Source organism: Lactuca virosa, chromosome 9, assembly GCF_052849685.1.
Source record: "Lactuca virosa cultivar CGN04683 chromosome 9, Lactuca_virosa_CGN04683_v6, whole genome shotgun sequence".
Lineage (NCBI taxonomy): Eukaryota > Viridiplantae > Streptophyta > Magnoliopsida > Asterales > Asteraceae > Lactuca > Lactuca virosa.
This window is the reverse complement of record NC_136434.1, coordinates 21,723,486-21,749,470: the sequence shown is the minus strand read 5'-3', so window position 1 is coordinate 21,749,470 and position 25,985 is coordinate 21,723,486. Positions and strand designations below refer to the sequence as shown.

Genomic DNA, 25,985 nt, shown 5'->3' with positions numbered 1-25,985 from the left:
AATAAAGAAATAAAATAGTAAACAGAATGGTTGTTGGGGGTCAGCTGACACTCACGCAAGATTGGCCATTTTATTTCAATTTTCTTTTAAAAAAAATATCTATGGATGGGGCCATAAGAGTGCACGGTACATGTCAGGCGTTATGGCTGACGTGGATACAGCTTAACGTTGTTAGTACGGCTTGAACACCGCCCCCGGTGGCATTATGTGATCCTTCATGGTAACGAGAACGGCTTGCAACATGTATTGAAAATTGACCTTTCCTCACTTTGACCGTGTTAACGGTCATTTTTTCAAAAAAAAAATTGTTTAATTACTTTTTATTTACCTATAAATACATATTGTCTATATCAAACTCATTCACATCATTCTTTTCTTTCAAAAAAAAAATGGATTTGTTCGATCTGTCAATCGATGATGATATCTTCGCCAGTACGATGTACGAGTATTATAGGAACGTACTACTACAACCATATCTAGCTCATCTACTAACAAAATGTGCGATGTTAGACAGAAATCACGAAGAAGGACACAAACGTCTAGTTCATGATTATTTTGCGGAAATGTGTGTCTACCAGCCAAACGTTTTCAAAAGAATGTTTCGTTTGTAAAAAAAAATATGTTTGTACGGATAGCAAATGCCTTGGAAAACATACATCATTTCTTTCAATTTTATATATTTTGAATATAGCTTTTAGATAGAATAAATATATCTTTTTTACTTCTTAAATATATGTTTATGTATGAATTTTTCCAAATAAGATATGATGCTAGAGGTAGGCAAGAATTCACACGGTCGTAGAAATGTGATGTGGCAATTAAGTTGATGGCTATAGGAGGGTCACCCGATTTTATTATATGAGAATATCTGAAAGAACTACAAGATAAAGTTTGTATTGATTGGCAAAAGGTGTTGTTGAAACATTCGATGACATTTATCTGCGGAAACCTTCGTTGAATGATATGCAACAACTATCTATGTGGCACATGAAGAAAGATATGGTTTTTTGGGTATACTTGGAAGTATTGATTGCACATAGTGGAAATGGAGAAATTGTCAAGTGGTGTGGAAAGGCCAATATGCAAGTGGTCATCATGGAGCGTTGTCATTGGTGCTAGAGGTTGTTACTTCCCAAGATTTATGGATTTGGCATGCTTTTTTTGGGGTTGTGGGTTCCAACAACGACGTTTACATTCCTGATCAGTCACCAATATTCAACGATCTTTTGTCAGGAAATCCACCGGATGCTCCTTTCACATTGAATAGAAATGAATACAAGTTTGACACCTACCTTACGGATGGAATATATCATACATATTCCACATTTGTGAAGACATTTCAACACCTAGTAGAACCAAGAGACAATTTTTTTTAAGAGGAGACAAGAAGGAGCACTTAAGGATGTGGAACATGCTTTTGGAGTTCTAAGTCGAAATGGCACATTGTTGAACATGTGGCACGATCATATGATCTAGGAACTCTATATGATATTATGTATGAATGTATCATAATACATAAAATGGTGATGAAAGATAAAGGACGAAATATTACAGAAGATATGGCTACGGAACCTAGGCACGTACCATTTCAACAGTGGTAGCGGAATATTTACATAAAGTCATTGATATTCAAGACGCACGAAAACACCTGCAACTTCAAGAAGACTTGACGGATTATATGTACGATGGTAATAAAGAATAGTGAATTTAGGGAAAAATGTATTTTTTTCCTCTTCTAATGTATTTTTTTTGTTTTTAGATGTTATGTTTAATTTAAAAATTAGGTTTTATTTAAATAACATGTTTTATTAAACTACATTTTTATAAATACTAAAAGAATCGGGGAAAGAAATGAAATGATGACATGGAAATTAGTGTGTGTTGTAACATGTTATAATATGTTTGTAACATCCCAAAAATCAACCTTGAAATTTTTGAAAATTAGAGTGTAGGTTTTATCAAAAGGTTTTATTCACAACCATTAATAAATCATAAAATTATTTTTTCACATTACATCAAGACAGTCGTAGTAAAACACAGAAGCTAAGTCTTGTATTTAAAACTATATCATGACATAGAGTAGATAATTGGATACCATTCCCATCCGAGAATGTCCAAATATCCCAATCATTCCAACTCCTTGCCCTTCGAACCTAAAGGACCTGCAACAAAAAACATAAAGTAGCAACTGTAAGCCTAAGGGTTAATAAGTAATCACAACTCACCCATTATACAAATCATATACAATACACATAATACATACAAACATCAAGTAATAAATCACACATTGCTTACAACATATCATATAAATGCTAGCATACATACTCCAGATGGTACCACTAGATTCTCATCCTGACCACCAACCCACATTGGGACCTTCAATGGTCGATCACTACCCACACTGGGACCTTTAGTGGTCTTCACCATTACACCACCTATCTACACTGGGGCCTTCAATGGTGTAACCTACACATATAACATAACATAGTCCATATAATAAGTAAGTTTATGAGAACTCACCTTACTAGAAGACAAATAGAGTCCACACGCTCAAGCTGGAGGTATCAAGTCTTCTCCAATTTAATAATGAAGGTAGAATCTATATTTATACTTATGTATCATGTTTAGGTCCATTTAAAAGCTAATCTAGGAGCAAAAGACCATTTTACCCCTCTACAAGACTCAAAACCAAACCAACTTGTGTTACATAATGTGGGTTATGTTTTGAACACTAAGACCTAGACAAAAGTTATGTTTCTTGGACTGTGACATCCCAATTTTTCTCGGACAGAAAAGACCATTTTATTTATGCTTATTTTAAAAACAGAGTTTGTTTATAAATGCAGAATTTGTCCCATAAAAAGAATTTTTAAAGAAAATATTTTTCGTTGATTACTAAAACTTGGGATGTCATAACTGATACAAAATATAATCATAAACATAATAATTACAGACCTTACATTAACTAATGGCTTAAACTCCTTGACTCAGTGGATTGTACCTTCGTACTGCTACCTATGATACAAAGAAACTAGGTGGGTCAAGCTTGGGAGACTGGTGAGCACATAGGGTTATCAACCCACAATATTATTAATAAATTGTTTTATGGAAACCACGAGGGGGATAGAGTACTCGAATGAACACACAATCCATACCCCCAGATAGTATGATTCATTAACACCTACAAATTACGAGTATGCTAGTATTTCATTGGATTATCTAGAAGAGTATGTGGTTGTCATCAATACTCTGCTAGATGACTGCTCTCATTTGGGCATGGTCTCTCACCATTATATTATCTATGGTATGGTATCTCACCAATATTCTATCTATGACATGGTCTTTCACCATTATATTATCGTTGGTATGGTTTCTTACCATTATTATATCTCTGGCATAGTCTCTCACCATTATATTATCTCTGTTCTCTCTCTACCCTTTTTACCCGTTACAATAAAAGTATGATAAAATACATATGTAATTTATTGCGAGTAAAATCATGACCTCATTTAGCACGTGATAGTTTCATTTTATTTACTTCTTTTTGTAGTTTATTTTAGCATATCTCATTCATAATTTAGCTAGTCTTCATGCATATTTTTCTTTTTGTTGTTTTATGACTTTTTTGGGTACTTTCTAATTTCATGAGCAGAATTGCAGATTTTAAGAAGACTAGCGGAGCGGGATCTTTGGGAGGCAAACAGACTTGGGGGACAACAAGGATTATGGGCTAGATAACTAGTGTGCTTATAATCATGGAGAGTTGAAGAAGATTGGCTTGTGCTTAAAAGAAAAGTGGAGGAACATTTGTGCATTCGGAATTAAAATGATCGGGCAAGTACATAAGCTATGGGTGATTTGGTAGAAGCCAAATTGAGCTTAAATTAAAAAAAATTGAAGAAAAATGGGCTAGGAGCTTATTGGACTCGATCTGAGCCAGTAGGCTAAGCTTTGGAGGCCCAAAAACTTAAACTATCCCACATTAGCAGCCACCCGTACAAAGCACTCGCGCAAGCATGCATGACCTGCGCATAGACGTGCAGGGGTAATTTTGGAATTTCATTTTGAGTGCTATTTGAGGAAGGTTGGTGTGCATCTTTTACACACTTCTACACATCTGAATTTTTGTCAATTCTCTAGAGATTTAGGAGGTCTTGGAGCACTTGAAGAACATCAAAAACATCATCTTTTTGCTCTTGATTCTTGCTACATGTTGGGTACTTTTAACTTTTATTTTGTTTTCTTGAGTTTAGCCATGTGTAACACCCAAAAATTTCATGCCAAATTAAAACTTTTTCAAACCATTTAAAACCATTCATCAGTACAAAGTTTGTTTTCAAAATATCTGATATCAGAGTTTTCCCAGAAACATAAACAAATCATGAGGAGTTGTACGATCATGCCTTCGCCTTGCCGCGATCCCCTGACGTACCTGAAACAATAAACTGAAACTCTAAGCCCGAAAGCTTAGTGAGTTTCCCCCAAAATACCAACGCCATACAATTATAACCACATCATATAACAATTACAGAACAGCATGCATAATGAGCCTTCAGCCTGACTGGACCGCCTCGCAGGGCCTACAACCTATCTGGACCGCTCCCGAGCCTTCGACATGACTGGACCACCTCGCAGGGCCTACAGCCTATTCGGACCGCTCGTCGGGTATGTTGGCCTACAGCACAAAGCAGGACCGCCTCAACCCAACCCCCAACCAAACAAACATGTGCACATAAATATCATACGCTAGCTCATATCATATAACAGTCAAACCGATCTAACAAATCACTAATCATAGCAACATCCCAATAACCGGGATACAGAACTAACCGGTAACTAACATAGTATCATCCTATAACCAGGACACCGACCTAACCATGTCACTAAGCATAAGCATATTACCATCCTAACTACCAGGATGTAAATCAATAAGCATATCATGCAATAAACCCGGATACGAATCCGATAAGGGTCGACATTGGTACCTTAGACCCTATTGATATAGTGAGGAGAACTCACCTCGTACTGTCGACTCGAAGATAAACTCAAGCTCTTGGATTGCCGATACCACTCCACCACCTAAATGCACCATAGAACCATGCTTGTAAATTTCCAATTTTCCAAAATGTCCCAGAAGTCCCATAGTCAACCCTTGGTCAAAGTCAAAGTCAACCTATCAAGGTCAACCATCCATGTTGACCTCAACTCGTCGAGTACCCTTAGCTACTCGCCGAGTTCCTTGCATAACTCGCCAACTCGCCAAGTCACCTGAGTGACTCGTCGAGTTCCTAGTGTCAGTGGTCGTAACTCCTTGGCCAACTCGCCGAGTTTTCCCCTTACAACTCGCCGCGTTCATACGTGTCCAAAGGTTGAGAAAACCCTAACCGACTCGCCGGGTCATCGACTGACTCGCCGAGCCCAAGGCAATCTTCATCGGGCTCGCCGAGTTGTTCATCCAACTCGTCGAGTTCATGACCATCTTCATATGACTCCCCGAGTCCCTTCAATCCTTCATCCATACAGATGCTTTTTAAGCCATGTAAAGGTTCCATATTGCAGATCCAAGCTCCTAGGGCATGTTTATCACGTAAAGTTGCAAACTTTACGTGCATGCAAGATGATAATGGCCCAAAACAAGCTCAAGAAGTGGCTTAAGGTAAGGGAAAGGCCATAGCTCAACAAGGACTGGAACTTTATGACAAAGAGGGGCTAAAGGAGCCCAGATCTGAGGTTGCAACCTCAGATCTTGACCCAAATCGGAGAACCACCACACAAAACCCTAAAATCCCAAATCCATAAATGAAGAGATCTAACTAAGAGAGAGCCAAGGTAACAACTTGTTACCTCCAAAATAATGCCAAGACAGAGAAGAATCCGGATCTACAACAGCCCCTTGCTTGAATCTTCTTGAACCCCAAGCGTTTTACTCCAAAGACCCCTCTTCCAAGCTAAGAAGCACACAAATATAGAGAGCAACCACGAATTAGGGTTTTTGAACTCAAAGGAGGTAGTAAGAGAGGCTAAGGGGAATAAGTGGTCCTTAAATAGGGTGCAAATCCCCGGAATTTAGGGTTTCATCTGCCATCTCCTACTCGTCGAGTCCCTTCTTGGACTCGGCGAGTAGGTCACTTAAACACGCAGACCAACCCGCTGCTACTCGACGAGTAGGGCAACCAACTCGTCGAGTAGACCTTGCAAACAAGAAAATTCTTATAACATCGATACCTGAGAATCGGGGCTTTACACCATGCTAGGCTAAACTAATATTCATTGATTTTGGTGAAATCCATGGATGCTTAGTTATTTGAAGATTATTATGAACTTGTGCTGATTTTTTTGAAAGTGTTTTGCATTTGAACATCTTACCATTTATATGTCTTTATTCGTGTGTTTAGATGTATGTTTGGTAAGTAGTTGGCTAATTTCTTGATTAAGTAATACATCCTCAAATTAGCAAGCACCAAATGATTCTTATGTTAGTTTTCACTTCACGCAATCATAAAAACACTTTCTCCAACATGTTAGTGAAAGCATATTGACTCCTCCTGGATTTGGTGATTTTTAGTCCTTAATGCTAGTTAATTTTCACTAATTACATGCTTCATGGAAATTGTGACTTTAACTAAGGAAATATGTTATGAGCTTCTATAGCTATTTTACTAAATAAGAAAAGTCTAGGTGACCTCAAGCTTCTTGGTTTGCTATAGCCAAATTAAGATGAAATCACAAGTCTTGAATCATAATGTCTGATGATAATCAACTAATTGTCCATGTGATGAAAACCAAAGTTAACCATCTTTCTCTCATTGATTTTACATCAAACTCTTGCTTTTGTTGAATTGTGTCTTTAAATCTTAGTTTAATTCTAGTTTTCTTTTAAATAGTTCAAAAGACGAAAAAAACCCCATTTTTACTTTTATCATCATTTTACAAGTATTTTTACAAAGAGTTTTACATTGAGTAACAAATTGAACCAATATACGTGGATTCGATCCGTTTACCACTATACACTATTTTAGTGTACAAGATTTAGGGTTATTTATTTTGTTGGTCTTGACAGCCACCAGCACAAATATCAGGAACATAGATAATAAGCACATAGGGCATCTAAGCAAATTAAATACTTTATAATAATGTGTAATTTGAAAAAAACTATGCACTCACTTGATAAAAGTGGATGCCTCGAAATTCAAGCAAAACTTTGTCTTGCTACTTTATATTTTCTTCTAACGTGACTAAGGTTCACATTACTAAGTCTTAGTCTTATATTTCTGGCGACTAATGATAGTCTAGATTTCTCACTAATCCCAATGTCTACAATAGGATCTATCAAGTAAGGAACAAGCAAGTAGGATCATATCAGATATAGGGTCTGTTTGGTATACAGAGTATACTGTTTGGAAATCTCACTTTAAAAACATTACTATATCCAGCCTAGACATCATCCTCGTAAGTAGATCAATCGGTATAATGACTGGAATTACTGATAAATCTTAATTATAGGTTCATAATAATGACTATGACTATAGTTAAAATTTACACTTGAATAAAAATAAGTTTAGCTTAACTTACAGAGTTTCTTAAAGAAAACCAGGAAACTGCATGGGCAGAATCTCCATCTAAAAGCTCTATATCTCATACGCTCCAAGGCCTCACTAAAGTAGTAAAAAACTAGAAAGTATCGGGACTAGAGGGTGGAAGGTATTCCTGAGGATTTGAGTGGAAATGGTGTGAGGAGAATGTTGAAATCGAAGGTATATATAGGGGAATTTTGACTGCGTGCTGCGCACTTGGTTGGGGCTGGTGACATGGCTCCAGTCACTACTCGACACATGGCGGATAACAGGCGGAGTGTCAGTGTAAGTCATGCGCCTTGTCGTTGCGCACGAACGCACACACGGATTTTTAGTTTCTTCAAAAATGCATATCTTCTTCACACGAGCTTCGTTTTCCACGTTCTTTATATCCACACGTACCTATCTACTAGATCTATAACCTTAGTTTAGACCGGTCGGCTAATTCTCAGTTTATTTTAAAAGCTATATTTTTAACAAGTTTAGACTGTTAAAGTCCGTAAAAAATCATAACTTCTTCATACGATATCTATTTTCCACTGTCTTTATATCGACGGATAGATATTTATTGGATCTTCAAATCTCATTTAGATTGTTTTTCCTAACAATCGACCGATTTCAATTTTGGTTTCTGAGTCATATACTGCTACGCTGAAACTTTGAAAAATCATAACTTCCTCTTACGAAGTCAGATTTATGCGTTCTTTCTATGTACAGAATCCTTGTCATGTATACTATAAGTTTGGCTAAGGTCATTTATCCTAAATAACTCTCAAAATGTCATTTTTATCGCTTATAATATCTTAAACGTCTAGCCCGAATCTGTGCGTGTTACAGTTATCTCCCCCTTAGGATGATTACGTACCAAAATCGTTAGCAAAACAGGGATTGTATAATGACTCTGCATGTTACCTTTCCATCCTAGGTAATAAATATAATCTCTTGTTTCTTGTCTATTGAGTTTCTAACTTTTGGACTTATTGACTATTGGCGTTGCTTAACCTTGCACCTACTCTTCATTCTAAATTTGATCTTTATCGGAGACTCATGCTCCTTCAAGAATATATTTAACCTAATATGATGCCTTCACTCCAGTTACCATAACAGACAGATGGTTCATGCTCTAATGACCTTTTATCGTATGGTACAACGACTAGACTTACGTCTCTTTGAGTCAGACTCTAGCACGAAGATAACTTCCTTCATGTTCTAATGTGGCGTAATAATATTCTAGCATGTAGCACTTCTAGCTACAGGGTGTGATACTTCTATCGATCGCCTCAATTATCTTTTCCTATAATCTAAAGTCGGATGCTACGTTGAACTTACTTCGTAGAATAGTCGGACTCGATTCGATATGACCACTAAGGTTGGAATAATATTTATCTTTGTAGTCATTTCTGAAACAAAGGTAATGATGGAAATGAACATAATAGCTCAAATACTTAGAGACTTAGTAACCCTGTGACTTTCCCTGATCCAAGTGTCAGTCATGTGCTTCGTGTAATATAGGTCTCTACTACCTTTCACACCTACTCATACTTGTCCCAAGTATTTTATCACAGTTACTATATAAGAAGCCATATCAAAACGTAACACAATGAATAACGTAATTTGGGAAATTATATTGTTTCTTAGATGATTACATTGTTATTCCAACTTGTTATGCCTTTTACATTAGGCTACATAAGATATTATTATCGTGAATCATTTATACAAGTACTCCCGACAAGCAGCTTCGAATTCCCACCCTCTCACTTCCTCATCAAGTATCATGTGGTATGCTCTGGCTTTTGGCTTTGGCGGCACATTTGGCATTGTAGCTGCTTCCTTCTTTGGGAAGTCTTGCTTAAAGTATCCTTTTTCACCACAATTAAAGCAGACTTCTTTCTTGGCCGCACATTCGTTAGTATAATGACCAGTCTTTCCACATTTGAAATAGGTTACTTCCTCAGTATATTTTCCAGAGTGCTTCCTTCTGAACTTGTCACACCACTTTGCCTCCCTGCCCCCAAACTTCTGATCCTTTGACTTTCAGATTTTACTGTTCTTATAGGACTTTGAGAATCCTTCACTCTTCTTTCCTCGCCAACCTCAATCTTTACGTTTCTTGCCTTGATCGTGCTTTCCACAAAACTTGCATCTCATACGACTGCTTCGAAAGTAGGAAACTGCTTAACGGGCACAATATACTTCTATGGTAGTCCCTTAGAGTACCTATCGAGTTTTGTAAGCTCGTCGGGCACAAGGCGCAAAGAGAACTCCATTTTATCTGTTAAGGCGTTCTTGTATTCTTCAAAAGAAATGTCTCCCTTCCTTAATGTCATAAGTTGATTCTCTAGATCTAGCATGTTTTGCACTAAGCAAAACTTGAACTTGAAGTAAACCAAGAATTTTGCACATGTCAGTTGTAGTGGCTCGTTAGGGATTATGATTTTTCCTAACGTATTCCACCAGCGAATAGCCCCATCACTACATTGATGTAAAACGTAAGTGGTCTGCAACTTGCCCTTGCAACCACAAGTTCTGAAATCTAAGTCCATCTCAAAAATCCAATCCATAACTTCGACCGTGTAACAACCCAGAAAATACATCAGCAATCGCCGTTTGTATCTAGCAATAAAACATGGAAATATAGTAACATCCTAACATATGTCAATATATTCGACTACCACCTTAATGAAGACAAACCTTAGACTAAAAAATGAGTGCGCTAGAAGCCATGTCACTTTGAGAGCAGGTTAACATATTTAGATTCTATACGCTACCGTGATCCCAGAAATATAAGTTTCGTTACAGTTCAACTCAGTATGGGCGAGATATGACTTTTACAGTAAATAACTATCTACCGTACTTTAGAAGTTACAACGAAGGATAACTACAGAGAGAATGGTTTACTTTTGGAAAAAAGTCACCAACTAGGCAATCATAGTACTAATTAAAGTAGGAATTACGAAATGAAGAACGCCTAAAATGGAAACCGTATGAGAGAGTTATGAGTTTTATAAAATCATAACAGTAATAAAAACTAGTAAAAAAACGGAGGTTAAAACTATCCAAAACGACCAAAAGGAAAGTCGTAGAAAACGACGAGACCTACAAGGATATATAAGGGTTGTAGAAAACGGAGTTTGTACGTGAGAGTTATGAATTTTCAAAGATTAGAAAACATCCTCACGTACACCCGCGCACATTCTGAGACTCCGATCCTCCCAGATACGGATGACATGGCACCATGAGAAGAGGACACGTGTCAACACCAGGGTGGTTCATGCGTACTGCACGGTGGGCATCTCAAAAATCCCTTATAAATAGCAGCCTCAGATTGATCTCTTCTTACACCTAAAACACACTTCACAATCTCTCGATATATGTGCAAATGGCTCCCGAACGCCTCTCGAGTGATGGACCAATCAGTTTTCTACCCTACATTAATGGTTTCATAATTTACAAGTGAGTTCACGACCCCATTTACCTAACCTTTTCGGGGGGAATACATGTTAAAATGCAACTATACATAGTTATTACTAACTGTAGTTAGATAACTATGCTCATAACATTAGGATGATATTATGCCTAGTAGATACTCTGCCCAAACACTTTATAATATTATGCCTAATTTTTATACTGAATCACAATGATAAATAAGACCATACCTAGTTGTCACGCTGGCCAATTGCCAGGAAATGTTGATGCTCTAGTCGTTATTATAGCCACCCTTTGGATAAGCTTAGTACTTAGTGGTTACTCTGCCCAAATACTCGGGTACGCAAAACACACTAAATACATATAAGTATAAGACAAATAATATATATATATTTAAGTAACACGTATGAACACAACAAGATAAAACAACATGACCGACCAGGGGAGCCCCCCCCCCCCACGACAAGATTTATTTGAGACTCAAATCATCAACACGATGAAAGATTTTCAGCTAGCTCCCAGCCTATAATTGTTAAATATTAAGTGATCGGAGAGATATGTATAGATCTATACGGGATTGACACTCCCATATGTGGTTTCTAGCTACAACCTAACGACAAGTCGAAGCAGGCATAACGTTCTAAACACATTTGCGATGTCCGATGAAGCGTCGTGGTTTTCAGGATCAAGAGTCATAGCTCGATTATAGGAGCTCATTGTAAATTTGGTAAACAAAAACTAGCTATCCAATACTACTAGTTAAATAAGTAGTAATAGTACACTCAAACTCAAAGAAACGAGTTCAAACTACTCTTATCAAACTTAAAACACAATGAAATAGAAAGTAGTACACGTAACACGATACTAAGATAATGTTTCCTTAGTACTAACAATGGGTTTCCAAAAACCAACGAACGTAAGATAATACACTCATCTATCAAAATAAGATCAGATCTAGTTACTAAAATATCTAAATTCCCACTACCAGAACATGAAGATATATTGCAATACATACTAACGTAGACTAAGAGCTTACTTAACAAACTCAACAAAGTATTTTTCAAGTATACAAAACCTGTGGACTTACCAACATTATGTTGACCTTCCAAAAATCACATTTATTCCTACGACACCAACGAACACAGTTGACCTTTCAGCGAATAGTCATGAATGACTCCCAATCTACCGAAGTGAATGACAGTCAAGATAAAACTCAAGTTGGAAACCTCATTTATAAGACAACATCCCTAAACATCACGCCGCTCAACGTTTCCTTCACCAGGCCGAGGGTGTGACATATTGTTTTCAGAGCATAAGGGTTATAGCGAATTAGTAAATCTTTAGGAAATACACATATAACATAGGGACATATACTTTAAGGATCTGTCCTCAGATCTACACCTATAAGTGTTATTAAAATACACTATTGATAGATTACTTACAGGAGAAGTGACTATTTGAACTATCGCTTGGGTCGATGGATTTCAGAAGGGCTATCTGCTAAAATAGTCCTGCCCATTTGTACTTATCACCTGGTTGATCCTTACTTGATAGTCTTGAAGTACATAACCAAAAGTTGATAAAATGCACATTAGACTTTCCATGGAATCAAGATTTTAGATTGAGTAACCTAAATAAGTTAAATAGTACATTGGTCAAGCGAAGACTAGACATAGAACTGATCAGCTATGTTTTATTTTGGATGGGCCTAATGTACTGTTAAACCTAAATATGGTAATTGATAGATTAAAATCTTGAGCAACTCAGAGAGAGCATCAATGAATACAATCGTAAGAGAAACCAACCAAGATATAAAAGTAGTCCATATATATATATATATATATATATATATATATGTATGTATGTATACTCCACATAGATACATCGTAAACTAGTCTACAAAAAGGGGCATCTACACCCATATAACATAGCTAAGATATACAAAAGTAAGAGTATCAAAAGCAGTCTACATACCTAAAAGTACCAACAAAGAAATATAACTAATCTACATACTCCTCGTCATCTCCATTGCCATCACCATCATCATTACTCTCATCATCATCATTGTCATCATCATCATCATGACCCGTCCTTGACGTACCCACTCCATCAATCAGTCATTGGTAGTGAGGATATGCAAACCCCTGATAAGCAAACAAATCGCTCATAGCCCCCGTCATCCACTGCTAACAGTGTAGAATCTTGCAAACCTCCCCTCTCAACTCATCCACACAACTAGAGAGATGGAATATATCCATCAAGCTGCGGGACCTGCTTAGCAGCAGGAGGAGCACGTCGAACCCGCTGCTGACGACGAACATGCTCAAACTAATGTTCCACCCCATGCTCTGGATATACCTGACAAATAGGCACAACATCATCATCAGGAGGGATCTTCCAAATATGATACGATTCACCCACAATCACTCATATCCTCCTCAAAGCCACCTTGTCCAGCTCCCGGAGGGGATAATGAGTCATCCCATGAGTATCACCCCTGTAGGACCAAGCCAAGCGACGGATAAAATGGCCACCACAGATCTTGCTCCATGGTTGAGCACCCAAAGCTAAATTGGAGGAGAGAAAGGAAGCAATGGTTTCAGAATGTGGAGGTGAACATCGATGCAAAGCATGAACAGCATTGGAAAAAGATTGCCTATGGGGACCTTATCATCCGCCTCATGATGATGGAGAGTAGAGGCAATCAAGCGATGGATAAACCTTTGCAAAGGTGATCTGAAACTACTTTCCTTTGCTGACCTCGATACATACTCCCTCCTGGCTAGAGCCTAGACATCCAAATGGTTATATTCTCTCAGCTCCGAGAGAATACAACTTTCCAAATAAGACTCTAGAAAAAGGATGATCGGCATCCTCGGCAGGATATATCCCCAATCGCTGCCCAAACTCTATTAGACTCCAAGAACATGCAACTTCACCCAGCCTGAAAGACAAGGCTAAACCATCTGACCAAATCATGGTCTCCCGGTTGAACCATATAGTAGATAGAAACCGTATGTAGAGATCCCTGAAAATTATCTCATATAATCCCAAAACATGGCGCCATGCATGACTGACAAAAGTCACGAGACCCGCCTCGTCATGAAATGATCGTGTGAGAAACGACTCCAATAACACCATCAAACCCACATCAGTTGAAACCCCCCAGTCCAGAGACTATGAAATGTTGATCTGCTTGGTCAGTAGCTCCGAACCCCTCTTAATGTAATACTCTCAGTCAGGAATAGTAGCCGGGAGCAATAGGAACGATTGTGTCGGCTGGTCATGAGGAAACGGACAAAACAGCTATCTCCTATTCATCGTGAAACCTGAGGAAATTAACATGGAACATTAGTAAAATTTTAAATAAAGTTTAAAAATGGAAAAACTAGGATTTTTCCCCCTCGCGCGCATTTCTAGATGCCCGACGTGCATTTGAAGATGCGTCGTGTGCATCTTCATATGTGTTGCGTGCGCCAAGAACACGTCGGCGACAGATCGCTAATAAGGCCCTATTTCGTCTAAATTTCAAGATAAGAAGCATTAAGGTTCAATAATCGGTACTACTATAGGCTTATTACACCACCACGTTGGTTTAAAACACAATGGAAATCCAGATTTGAACAAAACCCTAGTTTTTCACTAAAATTCGAAATGAATCAAATTAGGAAAAAATTAACAAGTTTTAGCAACAATCGACTATAGAACTACGATAATCGACCAAAATACTAAGTATTTAATCCATCAGTTTCATATTATCAAACATAAATCAGAAAAATCCCAAAATCCCCAAAAACCTAAAAACGGGTAATTAGGATCCATTATAAGTGGATATATGTTAAGGATTCGGACACGTGTACCTGGGAAGAAGAAGGAATGGATGTGAGAAAATGAAAAAACCCAAAAAACGTGGTGTGCAAGTCTCGTGTGGGGCCCATAAATTGCAAAAAGTGGAAGAAAACGGGGGTGCACATCGACAAGGTGGGGTGGGGGGGGGGGTACCAATACACATTTTATATGCTTGGCCCCATTACGCGTGACATACTCGCATGCTTGGCGTGCATTCCAAGAATTCAAAAAGTTTATTTTTAAACCCTACACTGTTTTACCTTACCTCTTTCAACCTAAGCCCTACAAGATTTACCTAGAATACCCATTATTTCAATTAAATGAGCTCTAGATGCACCAAAAAGCTATAAACTGTAATAAACAAACAATAAAGAGATGGCAAAAGAATGAAAGACAACTTAAGTCAACAAACCCACCCAAGAAAATGATAAGCACGTAGGTTGCTAAGAAATTAGATTAACACAAACACAACTTATAAGTTAAACACAAATTATTAAACGAATCAAGAAGAAAAGGAATTTCATAGTCAACAAAAGAGGAAGATACCTCTAGAATGGTAGCAACCAACAAAAGGAGCATCTACCAGGAATTCATGAGCAGAAAGCAAGGATCCATCTATAGGAATGAAGAATCAGCTACCCTAGATCATTGTACAAAAGAAATAAAACAATCCTATAGACCTACAACTGTGCCAAGAACAGTTGGGTTAAGATTACCACCTATAGTATATCACTCAACTAGTAGAATGTTAAAAATCAAAACCTTAGGAATAGATACCACATACTCAATCCCTTAGAAGAATATGAAGAACATGATGATAGTAGGACTCTACCTAAAGGAATTTTTCCAGAAGTAGGACAAGAACCCTGTTACCTTACGACAAGAAAAACAAATGTTCTAACACATGTCAAAACTAGTATATGTATAAGCACCACTTACCCTGGAATGATAGAAATCAGAAAATCAGGGCCCTAAGGAATACACTAAAAAATAGAACTTCAAAGACTCAATCCAATACTTACTAGGATTAAGAAGGCCATATCCTCTTATAATAAAACATACCATTTAGGGCAAGGCACATTCTGACCCTTAAGGACAAGCTCCCACTTCCCAATCCATATATATACCACCATACTAAGGTGTGGAATACTAAATTGTTAAGGCTATGGCATGAAAAGCCACGTAGCTAAGAGTCATAGAATTTTGACTCTCATAATAGCTACTGCGAACACGAGAAACTGCCCATAGACCTAGTAAGGAAGTGTATTAGATTAGTCGTTTCAAAACCATGAAAACTATGAAATTCATGATAAACCTATAGGTTAAGTAAACCTGCAACATTCCTATTTCTTTCCACCATTAGTTTAAATTAGAACTCTGAGAAAAACTCTACGAAAGCCAAGAATAACTAAAATAGGCCAAGACATCCAAAAGTAGCATAAACATAAGATAACCTAATGGAAAGACCACCATGTCTAGTATGAAACAATTAAGACACTAAAACCGCAACCTGAAATAAACTCATAAGCATTCCTGAAATATAAGCGACAAGATTACAGAACGAAAAGGATAGAGGTTCAATAGAACCTTAGCACGATTAACCAATAAGAACTTTGGGTTTCCTCTTAGTCTAAAACAAAATAGAAATAAAACTCTAAGCAAATAAACACTAAAAGAATAACAAAAAGTTGAAGAATTAGAAGTACAAGTATACATCCAACTACCTCACGAAATAACCCTTTGCTAGTCAACAAACACCCAACAGAATTGAAACTTAAACGAAATGTTTAATCATTAAACCCTTATGGACAAACCCACCAGCCTCACAACAAAACTCAAGACAGTTCCAAATCTCATTGCAAAAACAAACCTTAAGAAGAGAGATTCACTTTATAAAAATTACGCCATAGGAATAATTTTGAAAGTTGTAAATCCTCTCAATAAGGTGGCTCCACAGCAGGCACTACGAGTTGAATTTCGGGGAAGAAATTTACTTCAACAGGGGGAGGATGTGACAACCCATAAAATATGTCAGCAACCGCCATTTGTATCTAGCGAAAAAACACAAAAATATAATAAGAATGATGTTGTAACTGCCTAACATATGTCAATATATTCAAATAACACCTTAATGGCGACAAACCTTGGACTAAAAAATGAGTGCGCTACCTTGATCCCATAAATATAAGTTTCGAAACAGTCCAACTCAGTATGGGCGAGATATGACTTCTATATTAAATAAATATCTACCGTACTTTAGAAGTTACAACGACGGAAAACTACAGAGAGAATGGTGTAGTTTAGGAAAAAGTCACCAACTAGGCAATTGTAGTACTACCTAAAGTAGGAATTATGAAACGAAGAACGCCTAAAACAAAAACCATATGAGAGAGTTATGATTTTTATAAAATCATAACCGTAATAAAAACTAGTAAAAAATGGAAGTTAAAACTACCCAAAACGACCAAAAGGAAAGTCGTAGAAATGACGAGACCTATAAAGATATATATGAGTTGTAGAAAACGAAGCTCGTACGTGAGAATTACAAATTTTCAAAGATTAGAAAACATCCTAGTGCACCCGCGTGCAATATGCAGTGCGCATTCTGACACTCCGATCCTCCCGGATACGGATGAAGTGACACCATGAGAAGAGGACACCTGTCAACGCCAGGTTGGTTCACGCACACTATGCGGCCTGCATCTCAAAAATCCCTTATAAATAGCAGCCTCATATTGATCTCTTCTCACACCTCAAACACACTTCACACTCTCTCGATATTTGTGCAAATGGCTCCCGAACGCCTCTCGAGTGTTGGACCTCTCAGTTGTCTTCCCTACATCAACGGTTTCAGAAATTACAAGTGAGTTCACGACCCCATTTTCCAAACCTTTTTGTGGGGAATACATGTTAAAATGTAATTGTATATAGTTATTACTAACTGTAGTTAGATAGTTATGCTCACAACATTAGGAGATATTATGCATGGTAGATACTCTGCCGAAAATTTTTAGCTAACATTATGCCTAGTTGTTCTACTGAATCACAATGACAGATAAGATCATACCTAGCTTTCACGCTGGTCAGTTTCCTGGAAAACACTGATTCTCTAGTCGTTATTATAGCCTACCTTTGGATAAGCTTAGTACCTAGTGGTTACTCCGCCCAAATACTCGGCTACGGAAAACACACTAATTATAAATATGTATAAGACAAATAATATAATAAGTAACACGTATGGACAACAACGAGATAAAACAACATGACCGACCAGGGGAGGCCCCCACGACAAGAGTTAGATGAGACTCGATTCATTAACACAATGAAAGAATTTCATCAAGCTCACAGCCTATAATTTTTAAATATTAAGTGAGTGGGAGAGATATGTATAAATCTATATGGGATTGACACTCCCACCTCTGGATGCTAGCTACAACCTGATGGCAAGTCGAAGCAGGCATAACTTTCTAAACACATTTGCGACGACCGATGAAGCGCATGGTTTTCGAGATCAAGAGTCACTACTCGATTATAGGCACTACTAGAAAAACAGCCTTTTACGACACGCAATTTATGATATGCATTGATTTATGATACGCAAAAGTGTGTGACCTAAAAATAATGTGAGCTCTTTAGAAATTTTAAGGATTTAAGACGTGCATTTTTGCGTGCCCTAAAATTAGTGTCAGAAAAAAAACACGGAGGGTGCTTATTATAAAATGTACGACATCTAGACATGTCGCTTTATAATTTTTAATGAAACGCGCGTTGTTTAGTAGCAAGCGGGAAAAGAAAACCCAAAAATTAGAAAAGCCCGCTTTCCTTTCCCTCTTTCCCTCTTTGCCCTAAGCATTTTTTGACGCATCGTTCTTTATCCCCACAATCGACGATACATCTTTCCCCTCCCCACATTGACCGCACACTACTCCCCTCACAGTCCGGCCACCGCTATGTGCTCTTTCATGGTCGTCGACCCTCCGCCGTCACCGACCCTCCGCCATCGCCGATTGTATTCATGCGGTAAATTCGTTCCTATTCCTCATTTACCTTCATATCTTCATTACTACCCTAATTTTGGCTTCTGATGACTCTTTAAATCCATATGCAGGATTCTACGGGAAAAATCACCGTAGGTTCTCAGGTATGGGTGGAAAACCCATCGATGGTTGAAGCATCATACATACACAGTAAAAGATGTGGGGATTTGTTTGGTTGATGATGTTCTGGAGAGAGTTATTGTAAAATAAAGCTTAAATTTACGGATCCTTCATATGGGGTGTTTGGTAAGACCTTTAAGTTGACTCTCCCGCAGTTGGTTGACTTCCTTGATTTCTTGGTGGAGAGAAGTCGTTATGATGCTTCCATAGAAAGGAAATGGACTATAGGGGATAAATGCTTTGTTTCTTTTGATTGCACAAAGCTAATATCTGATACATGGCATTTCATTGCAGGACCAATTCGGGATCAAGTTAAAACAAATTTCACAGTAAAATAGATCTCTGAATTCGAGGTGACGCTTGTCTTCCATTACCAGGTAATGAATGTCTCTTTTTTAAATAAATCTCTTTATCTTGAACATCAGGGCTTGACCATGGGTTTTGATGGGGTGATGTGTTCAGGGGTATCAACGTCATTGTCTTGATTAGAAGAAGTATTGATGGGGTGATGTGTTCAGGGGTAAAATCGTCATTTTCTTGTTTAGATGAATCGGATGGTTTTGATGGGATGTTGTTCTTGGAAGTCAACTCTTCAAACCTTGACTGGGCAGCAATGAAAGATGGACTGATTGGCTTTCTTGATCCAAAAACTGATTTTCTTCCTTCTGAATCTGCTTCATCAGTTGCAAGTCTGTTTGTTACACGTTTGGGTTCGATTTCTAATACAGATTCTTCAACAATCAAATCCATGGATTCAGGTTGAGGAATTTCTTCTTCATCTGACTTTTCTTCAGTATTGACTTTGACCAAGTCGAATTTTTCATCAGAAAACACGGTTTCTTCTCCAACACTGGATTCCAATTCCATTGATTCACAATCACGAATCACAGAAATAACCTTTTCTTGATTCTGTTCTGGAGTGCGTGATTCCATTGTTTCTGGTGAAGACACAGACATCCATCTCTCCAACCAATTCCAAGCGGAATCAGATTTTGAAGGGACACATTTGATGTTGATTTGTTTGTTCTTCGGTGCAGGTTCCAGTAACTTTTTGAACAAAAAAAGGTTACTTTTTCCGATTATTATAACAAAAGGATAAAATGGTAATTCTGTTTACCTGTCGAGCAAGACTGTTACTTAGTAGCTTCTCGATGGAAATATATTTTGGATCCGAATGTAGTTCAGATGCCATGTCAGCACGTCGAGCACGAACAAGAGCTTGCATCTTGACAATAGCTTGAACACATCTTAAAGTTCCCACAACATGATTCCTGACTAAATGCCCTCTCACAACAGCTTGGACATATTGAGATGTTTTCATTTAGAGGAAGAAGCCGATAACATGGAAGATGATGGTAATATGTTAAATCTGTATTTAACTTATTTAAAACAATTTATTTTTTTATTATTTATTTATTTATTTATTTTTAAGGGTTGACAGATGCATCTTTATCAGAGGAGACAATCGGAAACACCAATTAAGGGGCATTGGGCATGGCATTGCAGCTGCAAGAATGGATGCAAAGTTAAACAGTGCAGGGTGGATTAGTGAACAAATGGGTGGTGTCAGGTTGGATTACATGTATCATTTTAAATAAAATAAGTGGAAAAAAAAAGAAAAAGAAAATGAGTAATATTTATATTCTTTATACTTGCAGTTACTTGGAATATTTGAAAGATCTTGATGAGAAAGTTAGTTAGAAGGCTTCACCATAAGAAACAAACATAATTTATTTATGGAATCTAACATTGGTTTTTCTTTGCTATTTGTATTCACTGTCATTGGTAGCTTTTTTACTTTTCAATTGATAACAGTAACCAGTTTGTCAAAAAATATAATCAGATAGTGATGTTGATGATGATACAGGAATCAGTTTATCAACATAGTTTATTTATGGAATCTAAACATAGTTTACTGTGGATGCTGGAGTTGGTGGTGGGAGCTCTGGAAACAAGATGCCAACTCTAGAGGAATATGGTACCAATTTGACAAAGCTAGCAGAAGAGGTGCTTCTTTCAATGTATTAACAACAGTGGTAAGTAAAATCTTACTATTATGAAACTCTTTTGCTTAAACCTACCTTATTGACCTGTAGCTGATTAAACATAAATTTAATTATGCAGGTTTTGAAGTTTTTGATGGAAAAGAATAGTGTTAATGCTCTTCATAGAAAAGTATGTTGGTATTTTAGGAAATTTGGCTAATAATTTAGTTAATTTTATAAAAAATGTATTACGTTGCTTTCACATTTGTTGATGACTTTCATCGCTTTCACATTTGATTATTTGTATGATATTAATTTTTGTGCAATTTATTGTATTTTTTGTATATGGTATTTTATTTTCTATTATGAGACATGAAATGCAAATTTAATTTGAAAATTAGTAAATCTATAAATAATTTTTTAAAAAAAAATTAAAATTACGATACGCAAAAATGTGTGTCATCTTCATTTATGACATGGCCTTTCTTCACAGCGGCTTTAATGATACGCATTGCGTGTCGTAAATGCGCGTCGTCTGTAGACGACGCGCAAAAGCGTGTCGTCTCTCGTTATGACAGGGCCTTTCTTGACACGCATTTGCGCGTCGTCTGAGCATTTTACGACACGCATTGCGCGACGTAAAAGGCTGTTTTTCTAGTAGTGAGGAACTCATTGTAAATTTGGTAAACAAAACTAGCTATCCAATAATACTAGTTAAATAAGTAGTGATAGTACACTCAAACTCAAAGAAACGAGTTCAAACTACTCTTATCAAACTTAAAAAGCAATGAATAAGAAAGCAGTACATGTAAGAAGATACTAAGATAATGTTTCCTTAGTACCAACAATGGGATTCCAAAAACCAACGAAAGTAAGATAATACACTCATCCTTCAAAATAAGATCAGATCTAGTTACTAAACTATATGAATTCCCACTACCAGAACATGAAGAGACGGTGCAATACATACTAAGATAGACTAAGAGCTGACTTAACGAACTCGATAAAGTATTTTCATGTATACAAAACCTGTGGACTCACCAACATTATGTTGACCTTTCAAAACCGACATGTATTCCTAGGACACCAATGGAGACAGTTGACCTTTCAGCCAATAGTCATAAATGACTCCCAATCTACCAAATTGAATGATAGTCAAGACAAAACTCAAGGTGGAAACCTCATCTATAAGCAAACATCCCTAAACGTTGCGCCGCTTGGTGTTTCCGCCTCCAGGCCGAGGGTATGACATATCAAACCTACCTTTCCATTAACCCTTGACGGTTTGCAAGTCATAAAGTCCTTGTACCTGCATCCATTCCCTTCAATCTCCACTTCAGGGTTATTCCTCCTAACTACTTGGGGTTCCATACGACTCACTGTCATACTGTAATTTCCTTCCTCAGATTACTCCTCATTAAGCTCAGGCTGTATGACAGACACAATGGGTTCTCTTACATTCTCTCTGATAAGCTGTCTCATTACCCTCTTATGTTTGGCTAACAGATCCCACATCGTCGTCGTCATTATAGTTCATATATCAGCACAACTCCAGGTGCACGCTCGATTATAGGGGTCCCAGGCTGCTGATTCTCGTTATCATTCCCTAATCTGCTACGAGTTCTCACCATCACGTTATGTACACCAAAGCGAAAGTTAATGTATCAATATGAGAATATAGATAGGGAAGGTTTAGACGCATAATTTTCCTTATCACTTCGAAAAGTTATATGCCAGTTCTAATACTGTTAGTAAACGTTTAGAAACCTGAATACATAAAATTTCCTAATTCTAGGTTGGCGACAGACGTTAATCCTAATAATAACAATTTAAATAGGCAGCCTAAGGCATGCTATGTTACAAACCATTTAGCAAATAGGATTAAATTAGGCATCTTATCCTAAGGTAAGTAGTGCTTGTGTCAATTCAGGTGTTCTACCTAAAATATAATAGACAACATCTCACGATCATCGCTTACCATTTTAAGTTTAAGTCTAGAAATCCTCAAAATTCCTAGTTCACTTAAACTAATGCTCTGATACCAACTATGACATCCCCATTTTTATTGGCTAGAAAAATCATTTTATTTATTCTTATTTTAAAAAATAGAGTTTGTTTATAAATGCAAAATTTGTCCCATAAAAAGTAATTTTGAAGAAAATGTTTTTTGTTGATTATTAAAACTTGGGATGTCATAACTAATACAAAACATAAGCATAAACATAACCATTACATGCCTTACATTAACTAATGGTCTAAACTCCTTGAATCTCTTAGTAGATTATACCTTCGTACTGCTACGTGTCATACAAAAAAACTGAGTGGGTCAGGCTTGGGAGCCTGGTGAGCACATAGGATTTTCAACCCATAATATTATTATTATATTGTTTTTAGTATATTTTAAGACACCAAACAAATTTAATCCCAATTACCGATTCCCTTTATTCTCACTCTTTGATCCTAAAATGATAATCTCAAGGGTCCTATCCTAAAGGATCTCTGTAACAACGAGTAGATGACATTGCTTCGGGCATTGCTTAGCAATGCATGTCTATAAGGCAACCATTAGGTGGATAGAGTAATCGAATGAACTCACAATCCATACTCCTGGACAGTATGATTCATTAACACCTACAGATTGTAAGTCTGCTAGTGTTCCACTTGACTATCTAGAAGTGTCTGTGGTTGTCATCAATACTCTGCTAGATGACTGCTCTTAGTTAGGCATGGTCTCTCACCATTATATTATCTATGGTATGGTCTCTCACCACTATTCTATCTATGGAATGGTCTCTCACTATTATATTATATCTAGTATGGTTTCTCACCATTATTCTATCTCTAGCATGGTCTCTCACCATTATATTATATATGTTCTCTCTCTACCCTTTTTACCCGATACAATATAAGTATGATAAAATACATATATAATCTATGGCAAGTAAAATCATGATCTCATTTAGCACGAATATTAGGAACACATATAATAAGCACATAAGGCATTTAAGCAAATTTAATACTTTATATTTATGTGTAAGTTGAAAGTAACTATACACTCACTTGCTAAATGTGGATGCCTAAGAATTCGAGTAGAAATTCCCCTTGGTACTTTATCTTTTGCTCTGACGTGACCTAGGTTCACATTACTATGTCTTAGTCTTATATTCCTAGCGACTAATGATAGTCTAGGTTCCTCACTAATCCCAATGTCTACAACAAGATCTATCAAATGCGGAACAAGTAGGTAGGATCATATCGGAGGTAGGGTCCGTTTGGTATACAAAGTATACTGTTTGGATATCCCAGTTTAAACACCTCACTAAATCTAGCCTAGACATCATTCCCATAAGTAGATCCATCAGTATAATGAGTTGGAATTAATGATAAATATTAATTATAGGTGCATAATAACGATTATGACTATGATTAAAAGTTACACTTGAATAAAAATATATGTAGCTTAACTTTCAGAGTTTCTGAGAGAAAACCAGGAAATTATGTGGGAATAATCTCGATCTGAAATCTCAATGTTTCAGACGCTCCAGGGCCTCGCCAAAGTATCCAAAAACTAGAAACTATCAGGACTAGAGGGTGGTAGGTATTCCATAGGATTTAGGCGGAAATGGTGTGAGGAGAATGCTGAAATTGAAGGTATATACAGGAGAATTTTGCATGTGTGCCACACACTTGGTCGGGGTGGGTAACATGGCTCCGGTCGTTGCTTGACATGTGGAGCATAATGGGTGGTGTCTCAGTGCATGCCATGCGCCCTGTCGTTGCTCGCGAACCCATGTATGGATTTTCAATTTCTTCACAAATTCATATCTTCTTCATACGAGCTCCGTTTTCAACATTCTTTATATCCATGCATAGTTATCGACGAGGTCTACAACTTTTGTTTACACTTCGTTGGGTAATTCTCAATTTATTTTTAAAACTATATTTTTTACAGGCTTAGACTATTAAAGTCTACATAAAAATCATAACTTCTTCATACGATATCCATTATCGACTGTATTTATATCGATGGATAGGTATTGTCGAGATCTTTAACTCTCATTTAGATTGTTTTTCCTAACAATCGAACGATTTCAATTTTGGTGTCTGATTCGTATACTGCTACGATGAAACTTTGAAAAATCATAACTTCCTCTCACGAAGTCAGATTTAGGCGTTCTCTGTATGTACGAAATCCTTGTCACGTATACTATAATTTTCGTTAAGTTCATTTATCCTAAATAACCTTCAATAAAAATGTTGTTTTTATCGTTTATAATATCTTAAGCGCCTAGTCGAATCTGCGCGTGTCACATGGACCAATAACACTCACAAAGTGAAACTCTTCGGTTTGCGAGTTTCGGGACAAAACTCAATTAAAGGAGTTGTTTCTTGATTCAATGCACCCATATGAAACCAAATAAGTTGGGGAAGTTAAGTACAAGTCCTTGAGGCTGCAAGCAAGGTCTAAAATAGATTTATAACATCAAAAAAAGAACCGAACTCATACATTGATTAAAATCCCAAAATACGAGTCTATAAGGAGATTTCGAAGCACTTGAGGATTTAATCTTTTTTTAGAAGCACAATCTTGTTCCTATGTATCAAAGGGACCTTCGAACGACCTTTACCTTGGCTAGACCTTTCCAAACAAGGCATAAACGTTTTTTGAATAAAATCCTAAAATCAAAGTGTATAAGAAGAACTTAATGCCTTTAGATGCTATAAACTTGGTTCTTATTGCCTAAACTTGTTCTTAACTGATAAAGGACTAGGTAAAAACTTTAGCAAGAGATATCAAGGTCTAAAACTCGTTTAACTGGGATGGAAATAGATTTGAGTGAGAAATCCCGCTCAATCTCGGTATTGAAGGCTTTCCATGGATTTTTGTTATTGTCTCAGCGAGTTAACACCTCCAAATGAACTCTAAAGCTTAGGGGACGTTTAATGGAAGTCTTGATAGTATTTTGAGAGCTTGAAACTTAGCAAAATGGAAG

At 37.1% G+C, this 25,985-nt stretch overlaps 1 pseudogene; it reads right to left on the bottom strand.

Annotated features, from left to right (window-relative positions):
• Nucleotides 1–19,427: 19,427 nt before the first annotated feature.
• Nucleotides 19,428–20,327, bottom strand: LOC145139009 (protein IQ-DOMAIN 32-like; annotated as a pseudogene).
• Nucleotides 20,328–25,985: the final 5,658 nt, after the last annotated feature.